This window comes from Stegodyphus dumicola, chromosome 1, assembly GCF_044657685.1.
Source record: "Stegodyphus dumicola isolate Sdum_Otavi_A_Nest chromosome 1, ASM4465768v1".
In the NCBI taxonomy this organism is placed as follows: Eukaryota; Metazoa; Arthropoda; class Arachnida; order Araneae; family Eresidae; genus Stegodyphus; species Stegodyphus dumicola.
This window is the reverse complement of record NC_140768.1, coordinates 285,622,999-285,644,452: the sequence shown is the minus strand read 5'-3', so window position 1 is coordinate 285,644,452 and position 21,454 is coordinate 285,622,999. Positions and strand designations below refer to the sequence as shown.

The window sequence follows — 21,454 nt, the reverse complement described above, 5'->3', positions numbered from 1 at the left end:
TAACATTTTAAACAAAAGCTTGTAATTTATGTTTATATTAACCAATTAAAAGTACTAGGTTTTATTTTACATATATTAAAATTCAGTAATAAAATTTTAAAGAAAGTTGAAATGATTTAATGTCCATTTAGACAGTTTACATTCTTTAAACTGCGTTTTCTCAGTTTACGTTTTTTCAATAAATCCTTCTACTTAAAGTCCTAAAACGTATACAAGTATGGACTAAATTATTTAATACTTTTACTGCTTGTTTAAAATTATATACTTAAACGAGGAATGTGTTTTGCAAAATAGTGGAAAGAAAAATTATTGGAAGTGAAAATGTGATTGAGATTATACTTTTTGTTTAAAGTTTTTACACAAAAATGTGCTTTTTATTTTCAGAAACTAATTCATTAATTGCAAAATAAATTTTAAATTTATTAAGAACGCACTCTAATAAATACAATAAAAATTTGGGACAAAAATATTTAAAATTGTAGCAGAAAAACATTCTAATTGTTAAATTTTTCTTAAAAAAATTTTAATTAAAAAAATATTGGCAATTTGTTTTTCAGCTCAAAACCATGTTGTCTATAAAAAAACCACTTCATACTATTTTTAAAAAGTAGATGAAAGTTCTTAAATAAAAAAAATCACTCAAAAGGTACCGAGTCCTCTTATAAACCAGTTGGAGAAGTCCATTTTTTCGGTCACTAAAATTAAAGAATTAGTATCCCAACACACTTGTGTTCCAAAACATTCCAATTTTCGATTATTGAGAATATTTGAAAGAAAGGAAAAAAGTGCTTCTGTCCACCTATATCTTGAAATTAGTAATTACATAAATAATTTGATTGCTCAACGTTTCTATATGTCAACATGAAAACAATTTATTAAAAACTTAATTGTTAATCGATAATTGATTAAAAAGGGTAAATTTAATGAAAATTTTATATTTAATACACCCACTTACCATTTGAATTATTGCAGATTTTATTTTGTTAAATTTTCACATTTAAAATTAATTTTGATAACTGCTGATTAATAATTCTGAGTATTATAAAATTATTATTATTAGCCGCAGAATAATTGTGTAAAATTATCCATCCATATTTAAATTTCTGAATTTAGAAAGGTAATCGCAATAATTCTGAAATCATTATTACTTGGCTTGGTAAATTTTGGTAGCTAAATTAATATTTCGCCAAAAATTAATGTTTTTCGTTTACAATTTCTCGAATTATCAGAAAATTATTTGGAGAAAATGGTCAGTCCTATTTCAGATTTTTTAAACAAATCGAACTAAGCTTGTAAATTTCCTATACGTCAAGCTATCATAAAGTATTTACGCGAATATTAGCTCTCTGTACTGCTTTTTTACTCACAGATTACTCCAAATCCTTTGATTTTCTAGCTCAAGTAAACAAAGTTTTGTAAGACGAGAATAGTTTATATTAAGAGTTTTTAAATTTTTTCTCTCCCTAAAGATCTCTTTTTGGGCGCCAGTAAAGAGATCTTTAATGCTTAAAGATAAACATCACGTTTTTTTATCATTGGGGACTGGATACTGTTATTGAGAAGCATATATATATATATTATTTTTCCTATTTTATTCTACTGAGGAAAAAACTGCCGAAAAAATCTGAAAATGCATTTTATTCACTTTGTGTTAGATCTTATATTTATGGATGCCCCGTTTTCGTCTAATGTGAGTAAATATTTGCCAGATATCATAAGCACGCAGCAGAACGTACAGCACTGTGAAAGCAAAGATGCTTCTAAGTATTTCCAAAAAAATCTAATGAAACGCAGATGTAATAAAAACTGATTCACGTAGAACAAGGGTCTGCAAGCTTTTCAGCCCGCGGGCCATATTAGCTCTTTCGCGAAGCTTCCAGGGCCAAGATCCAGTTAATTCATCATACCATAGCGATGCAATTATGATGAACAGCATACGCGTTTTTAAACGAGGCAGTGAGATTTTTGTGATTGGATCTATACCTTATGATTTTACGCAGAGCCTTGTTTTTTAGACTTTCATGCAGTTTCACCTAACATAAATTTCTTAAAGCCTTTTTAAACATTTGAAAAAATATATCTTTGTCCCAGAATATTAGAGATTTCTTCGGTTTAGTGTGCACTTTACTTTTCAATCGATTTATCAGCGTATTTTGTTTACATTTTGATCAGGCGCAAACTTTCGCTCATAAGTATTTCATATTTTAAGCAAATTTTGTGCGAAAAAAAGATCTCCAAAATTAAATTTTAACATATATAGAACAAAAATTAAGATTTAAATAAAACCACCACCGAAAATTAGGTATCATATTTCAATAGAAATACCCATTTTGACCGTTCCTAGATCCACTTTCTCTAATTTTTGTGACGTCTGCATATACTGAAAGAATAAAGGACTCTTTTTTTTTTTTTTTTTTCTTTTTTCTTTTTTCTTTTTTTTTTCAAAATGGATTTTTTTCATGAAGTCTATATGTACGAATGTATCTTGCATTATATATATATATATATATATATATATATATATTTCAATTTATTTTCCATTTTAAGTTTATTCATGATTCATTTTTTATGTTTTCATTTTAAAAAAATTTTCAAGATTCAGTTTTCAAATATGCTTATAAGTTATATCATTTCAATAGAATTTTAACTACCTTTATTAAAGGAGATAATACTAAATAATCCATCACTAAATAAATTTTTCATTACTTTACAGCTTTTGCGCAAGTATTAGGCAATTTATTACGATTAATTGAATACATATATATATATATACATCAAAGATTGAAGTAAGTATATTAATTAATCGTAATAAATTACTTAATACTTGCGTAATCATTTTTAAATGCTTATAAATTACTTCATTCAACTAAAATTCTACTAACTTTTCTCAAAGGAGATAATATACTCAATAATCCATTAGTAAATTAATTATATACATATACTACTTAAAGAATCTAAAGTTCTGCAGCTATAGCGCAGGACGGGTATAAAAATTTGCTTTTAATTTTCAGCTTCTTATTTTGTTTCTTTCTGTATATATATTAGTCTGTATGAAAATTAGAACTGTAAAAAATCTAGTTTTAATTTGTCATCGACTGTTTTGATCAATGAGGATTTTTACATAAAAACGCGTTTTTCTCCAAACGTGATTTCTTTTATACTCGATGTGCCCTTTTCTCAAGAACTACTGCTCACAGGTATCTAAAATTTTTATGGCTGATTTATTAGGTTTCCTAATATTTACTGAGATGAGCCTTTTGTGATAAACGTAGAAAAAAATCCCTTTTTTTTGTGTGAGAAAAGTGCTAAATTTTACTATGCCTAACAAAATATTCTGTGAATTACTTTAAAATTCAAAATGTTTAAAAAGCTCTTTTCAATATAATTAGATAGGTATATTTTAATTACACAAAAAATTTCAAGCATGTATCTAAAGCAGATTTTGAGAAAAGCTACATCGAAAATGGCCAATTTAACATTGTCGGTATAGGGGTTGTTGATACCTCTTAAACATATATTTCCAATTACAGAAGTGTTTTAATGAGGAAAATAGTCGTATTTTGTTAGTTAATGTATTAATTAACTAATTTTGTTAGTTAATGTGCTAATTAATGTATTATGTTAATTTTTATTGTTGTGTATACGAGCCAGTTTCCCTTAGAAAGTCCTCCACGAAGGCATCCCTCTCTTAAGAAGAAGTCCAACCTCTCTTCGGAGTAGGTTCTGGCAAACATTATTCCATGTAATATGGACAAGACAACAACAACAATTTGTATTGTTAATGAGGAAAATAATCGTATCGGTAGTGCCAAATTTAAAAAAGAATTAATTTTGGACACATAACGAAATCTAACTTTTAGTGCAGACGCCCGGTTCGTATACTTATATCTGCGAAAGTTTTACACTCGTTATGAAAATATATAATTACAGGAAGTTTTGCTGTCGCACGAAGCAAATTGACCGAGATATTTAATTTCAAAATTTGCAATTTTTGATGTCATTTCCAACATGCCCCAAGGAAGAAATTCGAGGAAATAAGTTTAAATAAAGTGCAGCAAAAAATGTGTATAATCTAATAGGCCGTACAACGAAGTCACATCAAAATTTTTTTTTTTTTTTTTCAAAAAGAAGACGCCTCCTCTTATCATTAAGTTCCTCTTTTGACTATGAAGCCCGGCTCCTGATGCCACGGAATGAGAACATTTAAATTAAATGAGAAGAATAAAAATAACTAGTATATTTCAATAACTAATTGATATAAGAATAAGCAAAAATATATAAATAAATGGAAATATATAAATACTTCAAAGTATATAAATTAAAAATTTTGGCTTAAAAAATCAGCTATTTCGAGATGAACCAAAAACTTACACTGAAGTTTATATAAGGATTTATATTTTACATAAGGATTTAATATTTAAGGAAACACTTTCGATCTCAAAATGAAATCTTAAATAAGAATTACAACACAAACGCTGAAACTGCTTGAAATAAAAATTATAACGTTATAAAACATTTTCATTTGCAACTATACTTACAAAATAAAGCCTTAAATTTTATTCGCAAATCATTTCTTAATATTTGGATATTGATGACATCTTTATAGAAAGGTTAAAGAGAAAGAAAAGAAGTTTGAAATCATAATTAATGAATCAGATCTTAAAAGGGGGGAGAAAGAAAAACAAAAACTTACTTTTAAATCATCTATTTTCTTCAAATTCGTTATTCCTTTCAAAAAATAATTATAAGGTATTTAATTAATTTTAAACATATTTATTTGCAACTTCACTGAAAAAGAAATTAAGAGATTTTCCTTCAATGTCTAATAATTAATTTTGCTATGGATTACGAAAACGTTAAAGGCAATTAAAATATTTGCCTCGCGTGATTCTTTGCCGGTGTTTTATCAATGAAACTAAGTGAACGATTATTGCATTTTATTTTAACCGCAGTAAAAGACAAGGAAAAAGTACCACCTCTTCCCACTTTCAGCCAATGAGACTGAAGTCGCCTTTTTTGATTGACGTGTAGAAAACGATTGTGGTGTAAGATTATTTAAGACATTCGCGAATGTGTGTGGGCAAAGCAAATAGATTTTAGTGCGTCGTTAAAAATGGGGGTAAAGATAGATAAAGGGACTAGAAATAACGCATTGGATGTCATTATTTATTCCCGAGGCTTTCGCGTGGATTAGCATCCGGATCGAATGTTGATAGTTCGAATTTTGCAAGGAAGCTCTTCCAGTCAGATCGTATCACAGTATGAACAATTTTATTTTAACACAGACTTTTCAAAATGATTATAGTTCCAATCATATTTAAAGAGTTTTTTAAATGGGGATTCAAGTTTCGTTAGCTTCTTCCTGCATTAAAAATAATTCTACAATTATTGCGTGCAGATTAACTAAAGGTATAATAATCTTAACCGGAACATAAGAACAACATAAATCAGTCACGTTTCAAGTAAAAATTCACAGTTTACCAACATATAAGAATAAAAATACAGAGCTCGGAAAGTCGGGTAAGAGTGTGGGTATATAAAGAGTGAATTTCACCAAGAGGGCAACACTTGCAGGCTTCACACCTGCGGAATAGGCACTGACGCATATTTACGAAGACACCGGGCATTTCCCGAATATCACCAGCAGCAACAATGATTCTGGCAACTGGTTCCGTATTGGTTTCAATGGGGCACTCGTAGATTAGGCTTTTTGTATAGCCCCGACAGGAAAAGTCCAAACACGATGATCCGGTGATCTTGGTGGCCAAGCTATGGGACCACCTTGACCAATCCATCGCTCTAGAAATTTTGTGGTTCGTATAACCAGCAATCCTCTCGGCAATCCCCGGTAGAAAATGCCGTTAGGTAAGAGGACTGACCCTGTTTATGACATTTCTTTACAATGCCACATAACGGCTCGCCGTTAGAGTTCCGATCATACATTCTCTGATGAATATTGCTCGTATAGTTGTTTTCTATCACCCCAACCTTTGGCCTACCGCGAGCACATTTTGGCCTATCGCGAGCACGTTTCCAAAACATCAACATTTTTGTTAAACATATTTCCAATCTTATGTGATACATCTGAAATATTAATTTCGGCAAATGGGTTTGAGATGAATAATAATATTGGTTGAACTTTATACAAATCAGAGAAGCGGAGTTCAAAATTATTTTTCAGTGCATTTAGGTTTTCCGAGTATTTCTCTGTTTCAATTGCCTTGTGGTTATTAATATGGCTTGATAAATTCTGAAAAAGGTTGAAATTTTTTTCTTTCATCTGATTTATCCACAAATTTAACTTTATCTGAAAAACAGTTACAGTCCCAGTCAATTGAAAAAGGGTTTTTTACTTTTCCCTGGAGATTTTAATTCAGTTTGTTCAGTTTAGCTGTTATATCCGTGAGAAAATACAGATCGGATAACCAATTATTATCGTCCAGTTCTATATAAGTTTCGTTTCCGGATTCCAAAAACTGCTTTATTGGCGAAAGAAGTTCTACAAATCGTTGAAGTACTTTTTCCCTGCTCAGCCATCTAACATTGGAGTGAAGCAATAAGATTCCATATACGCTATAAAGTTCATCAGTCAGAAATCAGTTATTTTATAACGTCTTGCAAGATATTTCTTATGACTATAAATGCTAAAATATTTTTTGTTCATAGTACCTAGTCGAGCTGACGAGCACATACAAAAGGATCGGCGAGTACAAGGTTGGGCACCGCTGCCCTAAAGTTTTGCCCTCTTGTTCAGATTCACCCTATCTATACGTTTGGTGCGGCCCACTAGAACAAAAAAGGGAGATACACAGCTACATTTTATAGCAATCCCATGCATAAAATTTCAACGTTCTGCGGCCAATCGTTTTTGAGTTATCCGAGATACATACATACATACGTAGGTACGTACAGATGTCACCAAAAAAACTCCCTTTTGAATCCATTTTAAATCTATTTCACAATCCAGTTTGGAAAATATAGTCTTATTCTGTCCAAACGTACAAATGTCAAATATCGTCTAAATGGATATGTTTTGTGAAATATGATACCCGAAATTATTCGCGATTATAGTACTTTACTTCATTAAAGAAAGTTAAAAACATAAAAATTAAAATTCAGAAACACTATCGAGATACATAAAATGTTTTTCAAATTATTGCTCGAGTTCAGCTTTTGTAGAGTTCTCATTAAATTAAAATTAAGAAAAAGAACAGACTTTGCGTGACATAGATTTTGAATAAAATTCTATGGATTTCGAGGGATATCAGACAGAGTTTCTCCTTCTACAATGGCAAAAAAGCGTTTTGGGGATATTGGTGAGATTGCTATTATGCGAAAGTAAACCATAACAAAAGTAAAATTCAGAAAAAAAAGCTTCTTTTAATGCACTTCGAATAATTTAATGGAGTCTCTTATTTACCCTAGATGCAAGTAGTCTTGATGTACTAATTAATGCGTCGCTCGTTGTGGTAGTTTTATCAGCTGAACTATTATAGAGTGATTCGTTCAATTCTAAATTGAAGAAAATGCAATATTTCAAAGACTTAAATTTTGAACATTCGTATATAACTTACACGAGATACATATCGATATTAGAAAAGATTCTGGGAATGATTATTCAGCACCATTGGCCCCACATTTCCGGTCGCAATGCTTCGTGTTTGTGGAAATAGCCAACACTATTTGTCACTAATCATTGAACATTGAAATTTTACGTAACTCCTCCCCCCATTTCCTATGTGGTATGTGGTCTATTAGCATACACATTTCCTTTTCAAGCGCTCCACAAGAAAAAATCGGTCAGAAGACCTTGGTGGTCATAAGCCTTTCGAAATAATTTGATCATCAAAACATATGATTTCACTTATGCTGGCGGTCTGGTGTTTTGATTACGTCAAAACTCCCCCTCCCTCCTTTCCCAATGTCCAAAGTTCCTTTAATGTTAATTCCATTCATATGCTCATAAAGTTTGTTTTGGTTTGTTTAATTGAGGGAAAGCACGCGAGGCCTATCTGCCTAAGGGGAGAGATGATCTTCGTGGACTTCTAAAGGAAACTGACTCGTATACACGTTAAGCATAGGCAAACTACGAAAACGCCCATGCAGTCAAGCCGTTCGCCGGAATTCAAACCCCGGACCTAACTACCGGTGTTCAGCGACTTTACCGCTAGTGGGCTACAAAGTTTGACTTGTTTTGGCAACACAAAAGAGTATCAAACTCCTAACAGACGTTAAACGAATTATCGCTATGTCTGGAAAAAACAGCAAAGGCTTTAAAACAAACCTTTTATTAAGTCGGAACTGGAACACAAACGCACGACTCTTGCTTACAAATCAACAAAACATTTGTGGCGATCCTAAGTTTTACTAACGTTTATTTTATTTTAAATCTTTACTATCACTTCTTATTTTCTACTTCCGGCCAGAAAAGCTTTAACTTATTTATGCAAATTTGTCTTGCTAACACCAAGTACTTAAGTTGTGACTTTTTGCCAAGCAAGAGAGAGGAAGGAGTTATTAGAAGCAGGCCGCTTGCCATAGTAGTTTTACTCGGTTGCTGGTTGCCTTCAAGCCCAGAGGTTTAGTCCTCTTGATAATTTCAAACGTATCGTAGTTTTAGCAGCTCTCTGTACTACATACGAATTTTGTTAAATAACGGCCAATCTTAAAGTTAGGCACTTGTATATTAATCCAAAGTTATTTTTAGTTATAGTTAGTAGTTTTATATTCTTACGTTCAGACCACAAGTGGTTGGTCTCTGTATTCCGAAGTTCCGGAAATCTCTGTAAAGATAGAAAAATAAAGGGTTTCGTATACCCTTCCTGTGTGTATTGTCTACTTCACAATTTATTGAACATAGCTTGAGTAAGCTCCCTGTTCCGAGTCAGGACAGTTCATTTTTCCAAGGCAAGTAAAGAGGAACACAAATCCTGATAAAGTAAAGGAAGTATTTTAATCGCGAAACATTTCGGGCTTCGTATCTCAATGGAAATATCCCTTTTGACCATTCCTGAATGCAGTTGCACGATATTTTTGCGCGATGTTCCTATGTATGGTCAGAATAAAGGACTTTTTCCAAATCGGATTGTAAAATGGATTCCAAAGAGATATTTTCATGACGTCTATACGTATGGATGTATCTCGCATAAATCGAAAACGAGCATCCTTGGAACGGTGAAGTTTTGCGTATGGAACTGCTGTAACGTCTGGTCGTGCATCTCGCTTTTGGATGTAAAGTTGTGGTTTGGATTTTGTCGATGCTGAGTACCTTGCAGAGTTCTTTTAATCACAACCGAGGCAAAATTTCTTCCTTGATCGGAATGTAACTGAAGAAGAACTCCAAACCTAGAAATCCAATGCTGTATCATTACTTCTTGCTAATGTGACAATTTCTTGATCAGGAATAGGATACGCTTCAGGATTCTTCAGGGCACTTGGTGAAGTAATCAATGACAAAGATGGCAACAAACGAGAATGCATTTGTTGCTATCAGCAGTTCGTGGCAGAGTTCCCAGGAAATCAAAGGCGATACGTTCAAAAGGCTCTCCTATATTGTTACGTTGCAGCTTCCCTCGGCTGCGTGTCTTCGGTCCTTTCCGATTCACACAAGCATTGTATGATTGGCACTACTTTTGCATGTCATCCTTTGCGTTACTTCAGTAGAAGCGTTCTCGAACTCTCTTCAAGGTCTTCATTATTCCGAAGTGGCCTCCTATAGGGCTGCTATGTAGTTCTTTAAGGACATCCAGAATCCGAGATCTTGAAAGTATCAATTGCCATCGGAAAGTCTTCCCAGCATACGATTCGAATTTCCGGTACAAGATGCCGTTTCGAATATGGCGTGAGTCCCAGACAGCCCAATATTGTTTTGTCGTTGAACTATAGATCGAAATGTCTTGCCAGGTAGATTTTCTATTTAGAAATTAAGTCAATTATGGGTTCCGTCTGGTCTTTCCTGACTTCGTCATTCCATTCTGGGTCAGACAATGTTGGATTCGTAACTTGATGTACAATCGGGTTACACAAGTTGTACTTCATTTCAACCCTGGAACAATATCAACAGCTTTCTGGGCACAGACTTCTAGACAAGGTTTTGGCGTGTTTATAATATGATCCCTTCCGATGACGGATAGTGATGTTATAAGGTATTTCTCCCTTCTTCTAGCATGCTTTCGTGGTGCAGTGGTAGCACACCGTGGTGCGTATTCAAGAGATCCACTTCGAGTCCTGGCGAGGGCATTGAGGAATTCTTTAGTTTCCTGACATCATAATAACTCTAATGACACTATAACGTTATATATCATAATAACTCTAATGACACTATAGAATGTCATATTTATAAAGTCTTTGAATCCACCAGGTTATTTGGCCTTTGGAATTCTATAACCAGGTTAACGGTGCATGATCTGCACGAAGCAGGAATTTTCTGTTGTTATGATAATGGAGGAAATGTTCTACAGCTTTAGATATGGCGAGAAACTCTTTTCTTGTGACGCAGTAAGTCCTCTTCGGTTTGGATAGACACTTTGTGCCTGTGCTATGCCACGTTCTTGATGACTTATTTCTTGGGATAAAACAGCACTGACACTCGCATCCATGTGAAGAATAAATGGTTTGTCGAGCTGACGATATGTCAGGACTAGATCAGATGTTAAAGTTTCTTTCAGGTTGTTAAATGCATCCTCACATTTTGTCCACAAAAATGTTTACTTACTGTCTGTCAGCTTATGAAAGAGGTCTAAGATGGGATAAAAGTCCTTTACAAATCTCCGATACTACGTGAAAAGCCCCAGAAATCTTCTTAGCGGTTGGACATTTTCGGGAAGTCTTCAATCTTTAACTGGTAACACCTTTTCTGGATCTGTATGCGTATCTTCGGCAGCGATGACATGTCAGTCACTTTTTGTCTGAATAGTTTACATTCAGCTGCACTCAACTTTAGATTGCGTTCTTTCAGTTTCTGAAGCACCTTTCTAAGATTTTCTGCATGTTCTTCAAAACTCTTTCCGACGATGATGATGTCATCCAGGTACATCAGACAGGCTTCATACGAAAGACCTTTCAGTACGGTTTCCATGAGGTGTTCGAAAGTTCCCGATGCATTACATAGTCCAAACGGCATCACCTTGAACTGCCGAATTCCTTTTCCGATAATAAATGCCTTTTTTTCTCAGTCATCAAGGTGTATTACTACCTGCCAATGTCCACTCTTTAAAGCAAGTGTAGAAAACAACTTGCTTTCAGAAAGAGTGTCCCGAATGTGATCAGATCTGGGAACAGGGTAACTGTTTTCCTTCGTAACCTCATTCAGCTGGCAATAGTCAATGCAAAATATATTTGAACTTCTTTCTTTCTGACCTGGGATAAGCCCAAGGAACTGCTGAAGGCTCAATAACGTCGTTTTCTTGCATGTCTTAGAAATCGGTAGACGTCTTAGATGTTGCTTGATAGGTCTATGATCTCCGGCATCGATACTATGCTTTTAAACTGGTTCGACCCATGTCAGAAGACGAGCGGAAGAAAATATCTAAAAATTCTTTAATGACACTTTCGGCAGCAGTCCTCTCTTCATTGCTTAGTTCTGAATTCTGAAATAACTCCAATATACGGGTCTCCGAAGACAACAAAAATTCTGTTCTTGCATGCACTGCGATATCGTCTTGAGCTATGATTTGGTGTGCAGGTTTAACTCATTCATCATTAATTCCGAAGAGAGTTATGTTCTCAGAGGCAGAATTCAGTTCGTTATTTCTAAAGTCCAAGGAAAAATTGTATTTCCTTAGAATATCCAATCCGAGTATGTAAGGATATATAGTATCTGGAACATATGCCGCTGGCAGGCGGTTCTTTCAAACGTGATGTGAACGTTTAACTTCTCATGAATTTCCACTTTATCACCAGACACAATCTGAAGGGAAACGCAGGGAGGTGTCAAGATCAATTTATCTTTAACTGTTGAAAAGTCTTTCCAGATGATGGTAACATTGGTCATATTGCAAGGAGCTCCACTGATGTATCCCACCATTGAAAAGTCCATTACTGCCACTGTAGAGGGTGTTTCGGGATCATAAACTGGCACAGCCTTCTGAAAGATGAGGTAGAGAATTCTCGCTAGGTCTTGAAAGAACAGATGACTGCAGGAGAAGGTTTCATAACCTTTTTATTTTAACTAAACAGAAACGCACTCATTCGGTACTCACAATTTAACAACCCTTGTGGCTAATTAGTAACTTGAGCAGAAAATAGGATGTACAATCACAATAAAGTAACGATCAGCTACACGACTTAGTCCTTCTTTATCGAAACCGCTAAATCGGCTGCACACAGCAAAGCCGAGCCTAGAATATCAATATAATCTATGGGAAGTGGCTAACACCAGCTACTCAACTGCAAGGTTGCTAAATCAACCACGCGGCATAAATTCAGAACTAACTCTCCCACCTCGAACTATTAAAACCGCTGCTTAACCCTTTCCGGCACGCTACCTTTTAAAGTCGGAGTTTTGATTTAAAAAAAATGTAGGCAGTTTAATTAGGCCTAGAGGAGTACGCAAGTAAAATTTTGTGAAAATAGCACTTATCGTTTTAATTCTGTGGGTGTGCCCAAAGTAGGCACACTGATTGAATAGAGTTTCGAAAAGAGTGCTGAAACGAGCATTGTTGTCAATGAACTGACCGATGAGATGCGAAGAAACACAGAATACAGACTCTCAGTTGTCCTAGATGATCGGCGAGCCCGGTCTGGGCACACCTAGGATTCGCCGTTTGATTTTAGGCAAGATTTCAAGGTAAAAATTTAAAACTAATATAGAATAAGAAGATTAGCATACAGGAAAAAAATAACATAGAAATTTCTTTTCAAATAATTCCTTTTATACCCTAAAAAAATCTGGAAGATTTCTTTGATAAAGAGGGTCTTAAAAAACTAAACATGGCTAAAATATATGGACTGGTTTTTGTTGAGCTGCCCTCTACTATAAATAAAAGAAGGTTCAGAGTAACCTATAAATCCTTTTTCATTCAATTTTTCTGTGCGTACAGAAGGAAATTTTTAGGTATGTCCAGACCGGACACACTGCGCCGCAAAGGGTTAAATACTGTTTCCGAACTCACTTAGATTTGCATACACGTCATTAAATTTACATTCTGGCAGGAAATTGCAATCAGAAGAGAAAGGAAAGTTTCTTAAACTAAAAATAATTGGTTAGAATAAAATAAGTTGTTTACACCACCACTTACTGCAGAAATCTGAAGCTCTTTAAAATAGGGATTCTCATTATTCTAGCCAAATTTGGTGACAAAAATTAGTCGCCAAACAGTTGGCGATATCTCACTAAATTAGCGAGACAGCCATTGACTCAATGTGTAATATACTTGAACCTATATTCTTATTTTTGCGGCAGAGCATCGTCTCTTTAGATTTTCGTGTTACATTATATAGAAAGATACAACGATTTCATCACATATAATTGCATTAAAATGATCTAAGTACAAAATTCGTAACAATATGTTAATTTTTAGATTATGCGTAAATACATAATTGTGTAAAGCTGCACATACATACATTTAATGTATAGTTTTTTATATATAAAATTTGATTTAATGCAAAAATTTGCTAAAATGCCAGTGTAAGCAAACTATCTGGCTCTTCAAATCGCAAAATCTTGAAACTATGTTTTATCACAGCTTTGATTCTAAAGCGAATTTTTACTTCGGGTTAGTTTAAAAATGCTTTTAAAAATCGATTTTTAATATGAAAGCATGAAAATGTTCGATTTTAAAATTATTTAAAGGTTTCTGACACCTAAAGAAACATTATTAGTCCAAAGGGGCTTTGTCCCTGAAGAACTATTGTTTTCGTTTTGCCATTTTGCATTGAAAACTTTAAAAGGCTGTATAACTTTTCACATCGTTGCCACCAAATACTGAATTATATTTGAAGAAATTAAATCATGAAGAATCTGCATAAATGTAGGTATGTTTCTCGCATTGTGATTAAACAACGGTACCTAGAGCCATCCAATTTTGAATGACGTAATCCTACTGCGAATATGGGCATCTGAAAGCCCAAATATGAAATTTGTTCTATTATCGATTTCAAAATTTGTAAAACTTTAACGAATTTTTGATTAACAAACTCAACGATTTAGAAACGAGCAATGGCAACACTCTACGGGAGGGGAACCTTTTTATCTCCAGCGGCGCGGAACTGAGTATCGAAAGTTCTAAAGATATGCTCATTTTAAAAGTATTTTGCAACATTGTTGTTGAACTTAATTTTATGGTTTAATTGCAAGGAACATGGTATTTAATAAATAAAGGTAATTGTTAAAAAAGTTAAAAAACGCCCCTTTGGACGTAATTGAAAATCCGAAACCGTTCAGTTTTTTTTTTTTTTAAATTTTTTATTGCCAAGGAAGAAAATGTATTTTAAATAGTTTGTTTTCAGTTTCAGGCAAAGATATATTGTGAAGTATTTTGTCTAAATTCTGAATTAGAAAAAGAAATTAAGCCCGCTTAAAATTTGAGTTCATCAAACGTTGTTATTTCAATAACAGCAATTTCATATTGTGTAGCATTTATCAGAACCGTTTTGAATTCCAGAACTTTGGAATTATCAGTTGTGCAACAATCCTCAGAATCAGAAAGAGACATTAAATTTCATAACTGAAACTGCTGGACATGACAATTTATAACAAAGTTCGTTGAGTCGAGTATAATTTACCTGCAGAGATTCATGTCGATTGATACTGTGGTTTTTGTATTTTTGACCTTCTCCTCCTCCAATTTTAGGAAGATGCGAAGGAATTTTCTATCACTAACATATATCCCTGCAACCACATGAGAAATCTGATACTCTCTGGAGATATTCAGACAGCTTGATCTTGTGCCCTTCGAGGTCTTTTTTGCATCACTTCGGACACTGCACTGATAATTTCGTATATAAATTCAAAACAAATATACATTTAACCGATAGTATTTTGGTTTATATTTATTTTTGTAGTGTTATCTGTTACTTGTATTTATTTATTTGTCTCTTTGGTGCATTTTAAATAGTAAATCTTATTGAAAATTTTTGTTTAATCTGATTTATGGCTATTTATTATGCTGGTGTCATTTATTATCTTCCATATATCTTAATTCTGAACCGATTGATGTTAAAATTTCAAAAATAGCTCAGTTAGAAGCAGAAATATGCGCAGACACCATCCTAACGGATCGTGGCGATTTCTCGCCAATATGGCGACACTCTGGAAGTCTCGAAGCATCCAGAAATGCTCGGATAACTCTGCCACTATCAACGGGACTGCAGAGAGAGTCAAGTAGTTCAATAATACAGTTCAGAGTCATGTGATGGTACTGAACTCATTTTCGGTGATTACTACTATTACTCCTCCTCGGTGATTACTACTAGATTTTGTTGCGTAAGCTATTTTGGTGATCTGAGATATTCTTCGGTTGGCAAGCAAGGATAATTGCCTTGTTTCTGTCTTTCTCCTTGAGCTATTTAATAGCTATTTTTGTTGTCGTAGAATTGTTATTTATTTCAGTAAAGTATCAATTTCTTCCAGTTCTTCTGGCGTAGTTATTAAGGAGATCTCTTCGAACCCATAACCCCCAGTAATGTGATTCTTCCGTATTTAAACTTACGCTTTCTGAAATACCACTTTTAAAAACTGAAATCAGTTTCTTATTGATATCTATTATCTGTATCTATCTATCTATCTATATATATATATATATTATTTTGTAATAACTACAGAGTCTTCCCTTCACCGTTAACGTTTGACTATTTTTGCACCATCCAATCTTTTCTCGACAGAGAGACCGCGCTTTAAAAGCAAATTGAATTAAATATTTATGGGGGAAAAAAAGACAATTACGTCCCGTGAACTTAATTTTCCTTCATTAAGAAGCTAGTTATGTCTTTCATTAAGAAAATTAAATACAGAAGAATTTTCGAAGCTACATAAAAAAAAAAGTCTTAATTGGTGAGCGATTCACGATAACTTCGGTACTTGTTTTTTAAATGGAGGAAAAATTAAAATCGCACGAATTTGCTTTCAATAATTTTATCACACAGTAATTTAAGTAGTCATTTCCTTTTCATCATAATTAATTTTCTAGACTTCATAAACTAATGCAAAAGTGCCTTCATTTGCTTTGATTTTATTTGTTCTTAAGAAACTTATTAAAATGTGTTTGCAGAAAAAATATGAAGCTAAGAAACATCGTGACTTTAATAAGAGAAATATTGCCGCCGGACGGTATAGTGTTTGGGGGAGGCTACTGCGGTCGGGGTTCGACTTAGCCTAACTGGGGCCCGGGGCAAAAACTTCCTTGGGGGGCCCCTTCTGCTTCAGTACTTCAGTAATGAAGAACCGAACTAATGGAGGTATTTAAATTTTTCTAATAAACTTTCTATTTGATTTGGGGCCCCACTCTGATGTGGGGGCCCGGGGCAACTGCCCCGTATGCCCCTGCCTTAGTGAGGATCTGACTGCGGTACCGAAGGGCCCGAGTTCAGTTCTGGAGAAGGCACGGCCGTACCTTCATAGGAGGCCTATTAGCTGCTTCTACAATAAAATGGCCTCTACTTCTGGCCTGAGCTGGGCCAACGTTGTATAGGCAAGTGCCTTCCATTAGATTGAAAAAAATATTTTTATTCAAGAAGCGAACACTATTAAAATATTTTCTTACATATACTTTATAATTTCTTTTTTTTTTTTTTTTACTTATTCATATTTATGATACATTATTATTTGCCAATTTTATATCTTTGGTTGTTACTTTAACCAGATGGTTGAGTTAAATTGAATTTCTTGCATAACATTTTTCAAAACTCTAGCTGAAAATGATTTCAGACCAAGAATATGAATTAAAATTTCATGATCCTTATGAAAGCAATATTCGAACTAAAATATTTTATAATTCTCCTTCTTTTATTTATTGACATCTTTCACCATCTGATCAAAATTCAAAATATTTACTAATATTTTGATCAGATGGCTGATCTGAGTTGAATTCTTTGTATAACTTCCCTCAAAACACTAAGTAAACTTCCAGGGAGTAAAGGCTGAAGAGCGACATAGCAACGAAACTACTAACTTCTGATAGCTCGATTCGAGCTCAAATAACCGGAAAACGGGCTGGCTACACGAGAAGTTTCACGCTTTTTCCTATGAGTAACGTAAATACGAACAAATTTCAAATTATAAGTCTCTGCTCATTAAGGCAAGGACCATGAAAACAAGGCCATGGAATCTTGAGGATAAGGACCATGAGGACAAAATTACTGAGTACTAATGGCTCGAGATCGGCTCTCAAATCCCGGAAAACGGGCTGGATGCATGAGAGTTTTCACGGTTTTTCCTATGAATAAAATACGAACAAATTTTACATTATAAGGTTCTTGTCCATTAGGACAAGGCTATGGGATCATGTGGACAAGGACCATGAGGACAAAACTGCTGACTACTAATAGCTCGATCCAGACTCTAATCCCGAAAAACGGGTTGACTGCATGAGAGTTTTCACCGTTTTTCCTATGAGTGACTAAATACGAACAAAATTTAAATTATAAGTCCTTGTCCTCAGAGTGCCTTGTCAAAATATTCCTTATCCAGTCAGGTTGATCAGTTTCCTGCTTTGCCGTAATTTCAATAAAACTAAACTAAACGAAACCGACTGCACTCGAATGGCATCCTATCTTAAGGAGACAAAATGATGTTCCTTTTTAGCGTTTTGAATATTATTTAAAAATTTATTTCAAAGAATTATAACTAAAAATGCTAGGCTATTAGTATCTCTAACCCATTTACGGCGTGCTATTGGTTTCCTCCAGTGTCTTTTCCTCTTTAGAAATTCCTTATTTCAAAACACCTCAGATAGCATTTAATGCGAGTAGTATATTTATCAATGTTGTCTACATATGCGAATCTTGCAACTGGATATGTGCACGAGAACTAAATGCTACCCTACTCGCCGCTTTATCACTCAATCCATTGGTCACATAGTTTAGTTGTAGGATCAGCATAGTTTATAGATTACTTTCTAACTATGTGACTAGCAATAATCCTTTGAGGATGCTTTTTTAAATTTTTGAGATGAAAAGTTTAACTCACACAAATACTACTGCCGTAAAAAAGTATTAGGAATGATTTTATAATGCATAAGAATCCAACTTATTGGCCAATAATTTAAGATTCCCTTTAAAGTAATCCGAGTGGAAGAAATTTATGCCAACGTTTTCTCCAACTCTCGAAACATATTTTAAAGAAACATGAGAACATATTTTCCTGAAACTCCTTCAAGATTCAACCATTTTTCTTGCTGTACCGATAGGGCTGAAACAAAGAAAGTGGGAGCTTTCTTTGGAAAAAACTGAAAGTCATTCGGTCCCCATCGGCTGAACGCAGAAAAACATGTATTTTTTTAAAATTTACAGCTAAAAATTCAGAAACAGGAAATAAATTGTGAGGTGCCTTATAATAGTGAAAAAACTGTGAGTCATTATCGTCACAACCAAATCGTAGTCTACGAATCCACGCCAACTGCGCAAAACACAATGGTTTACATTTGTTTTCGGACACTTCTGATTTTCAGTTTTATTTGCAAATATCAGTTATTAGATATTAGCGAAATGACTTTATTTTTCTTTCACGTGTATTTTTGATCATCTTTTTAAGTTCTGCTTCCTTTGAAAAATGCTATTGAAAATGTTATTGGTGAAAAAGTAATTTATTCAAAACGCTTTGAAAATGAACTCGTATGTATGGACACTCACATATTCGGACGCTTTCAACGAACAGTTTATATTTAATAAAAACTCGAAAATAGCGAATCGTTCAAAATTTATTTGAATAACATTTAGCTGAAATTACATTTTATAATGCGCTTTGACATGGCTTCAACTAATATTTTTAATGCAAGAATGCTCCATTTTGTTCTATTCCTCCATAAGAATTGCTTTCAGTAGAACTGTGGAAGAAATATCGAGTTTCTTTTCTCTAATTCGCTAAACACGATTTAAGTCCGAAGAATATGGGGGAGGTTTGATAATTTCGGGATCATCTTGATGATGTGTTTTGACCAACGTATTTTGCATTTTAAATTTTCTTGTAGATGCTTTCAGGGTTTCATTAAAAATATTTATATACTTATTCTGATCTATATTATTTATATAAAAACTAAATTTCCCATCCTGTAGACTGTGAAAAATCTCGAAATCATTATATTTCCACAATAATGATTAGCAGTGTGGACATCCCAAATTAATTTTAATCACATATATTTTTTCTACCAAAGCAGTTTCAAACTAGCGGCCCTTGAAATAATTTTATGCTGTCAGGACATACATTTCCCGTAAACTAATTAGCATTATTATGACAAGAATTTCAAGAAAAAGTTTATGATTTTAATAGTTTGGAATCCAGTTTCATGTTATATTCATTACCAAAAACCAACTTAATTCTTCGGAAAATTTAGTAAGTTAATTAATTTACACTGTGATATAAATCTTGTTCAAAGATTTCAAGATACAAATTTGATTAACTTTTATTAGTATTTGTCAAAAGATAAATATGTCTTCCAGACGGTATAGTAGTTAGGGGAAGTAAACCGCTGAGTTGGCTTCCGACCCAGGTATAGATATATCCATGCAGAATTGGTTACCAACTCGGCGGGAGTCAATCACTAGCTACCAAGCTGCAGCCCTGGGCAGCCCCGGCTAAGCAGACGACATTTATAAAATGCAAAAAAGAGATATACATGTGCATACAAGGCACTTGAAGAAGAGTACAACAATGTACAAGAAATATATACATGTGCAAACAAGGCACTTGAAGAAGAGTACAACAATGTACAAGAAATATATACATGTGCATACAAGGCACTTGAAGAAGAGTACAATAAAAATATTTGTATATACATTTAAATACCAACTCATATACAGATATATACACACTTACATACATATATATTCCAAAACAAATAAAAGTATACATACTCTCACTCATATTGATATATATACATCCATACATATACGTTATCATGATAGTTAAAGTTTACAAGAAGCATGCCATTGAGGTACGCGTGATCCTTAGTATAAATTAGGTACCATATATAAAAGATATAAACATGTACAGATACATTACAGTATTCAGTAGTTAGGGGAGTCTACTACAGTTCCGAAGAGACTGGGTTCGAATCTCGGGTAAGACATGGATGTTTGTAAATGTATAGTGTTGGTGCGACATGGTGGCACTCTAAATATGCGGCGAGCCGAAAGTTCTCTCGTGTGGATTGGTGGGTGAGGAGATGGGTGGAGACCCCCGTATACCCCCACGGAGTGCTCTCCCTGAAAATTGGGGGCAGAAAATAGAAGTCCAACCCCTCTTCGGAGTAGGCTCTGGCAACCACTTGTTCCATGTAATATGGACCAGACAACAACAACAAAGGATAAATATCTTAAGTTACGTATTTTTGAAATAAGAATACTGGCTTTGTTTTTGAGTACATTTACATGAGAACAGTTTTTACGTAACTGAAAATTAATAAGTCTATGAAAAGAACTAACGTTAGGCAACAGGTTTTACGAATTCAATTCTTCATTCGAGTACCGCCACACAATAATTCGTCCATCGTACCCAAATATTAAATTTGGACTCGTCTGCAAGTACAGTATTGTTCTAATGTTATAAATATTTGTTTACCATTGAATTTGTGAACTCCAGTCGTATTTACCTTGTTTCCTTGTCGACAAATTATTTCTTTCCTCCTTATCTCCCAACGTATCCATATGCTCTATTGGCAGTTTTAGTGTTACCATTGTTCTAAGTCCGCTGTTACTTTCACAGCACTAGGTTTTGGATCTTTGATCTTTGATTTTTCTTAAGATATTTCTCTGATATCTTGGTGTGAGACTGGAATGTGATCCAAAATTCAACGCACTTTCTAGAGCTCCACGTAATTTCCATCGTTTTATAACATCAGAGATAGTAGAGAGACAGCGTTATATCAAGACAGCGTTACATCAAGGACTGATACTAGTTTGAATATTTTAGTCATTTTTAAAATAATGAATAATTAAATTTTTAACAGAACTTATTGTTAATTTGTAGCATCTTGCATGTTAATTCGAGATATGAAACAGTTAATACAGTGTCTCACAAAAGTGATGGGACACTTGTGCTTTACAAAAGGAAACTGTAATAAAATAAATTTAAAAAAAATGTAAAAAATTTTTATGGATGTGTTTCATACATAATTTAGTAACAATTATTACATAACATACATTTTCTCAAAATATTAATTTAATAAAAACACAATTGTTTAAAACGGAGCAAAAAATGGTTCACTTAAGTGATGGGACACCATTAGATACTACTACGTACTACAATAAAAATATTTTTTGCGGTTTTTATTTTTACTCAAAAGCAATTGGCAATAATTTA

At 33.8% G+C, this 21,454-nt stretch overlaps 1 protein-coding gene across 2 annotated transcripts in view; it reads right to left on the bottom strand.

The window, feature by feature from the left end:
• Nucleotides 1-4,919, bottom strand: part of LOC118193538 (transcription factor 21-like) — a 49,196-nt gene extending 44,277 nt beyond the window's left edge. For both annotated transcript variants that reach the window (XM_085808172.1, XM_035364640.2), the window contains exon 1: nt 4,694-4,919. The gene's annotated coding sequence lies outside the window, so the exon portion shown is untranslated. The remainder of the gene's footprint in view (nt 1-4,693) is intronic.
• Nucleotides 4,920-21,454: the final 16,535 nt, after the last annotated feature.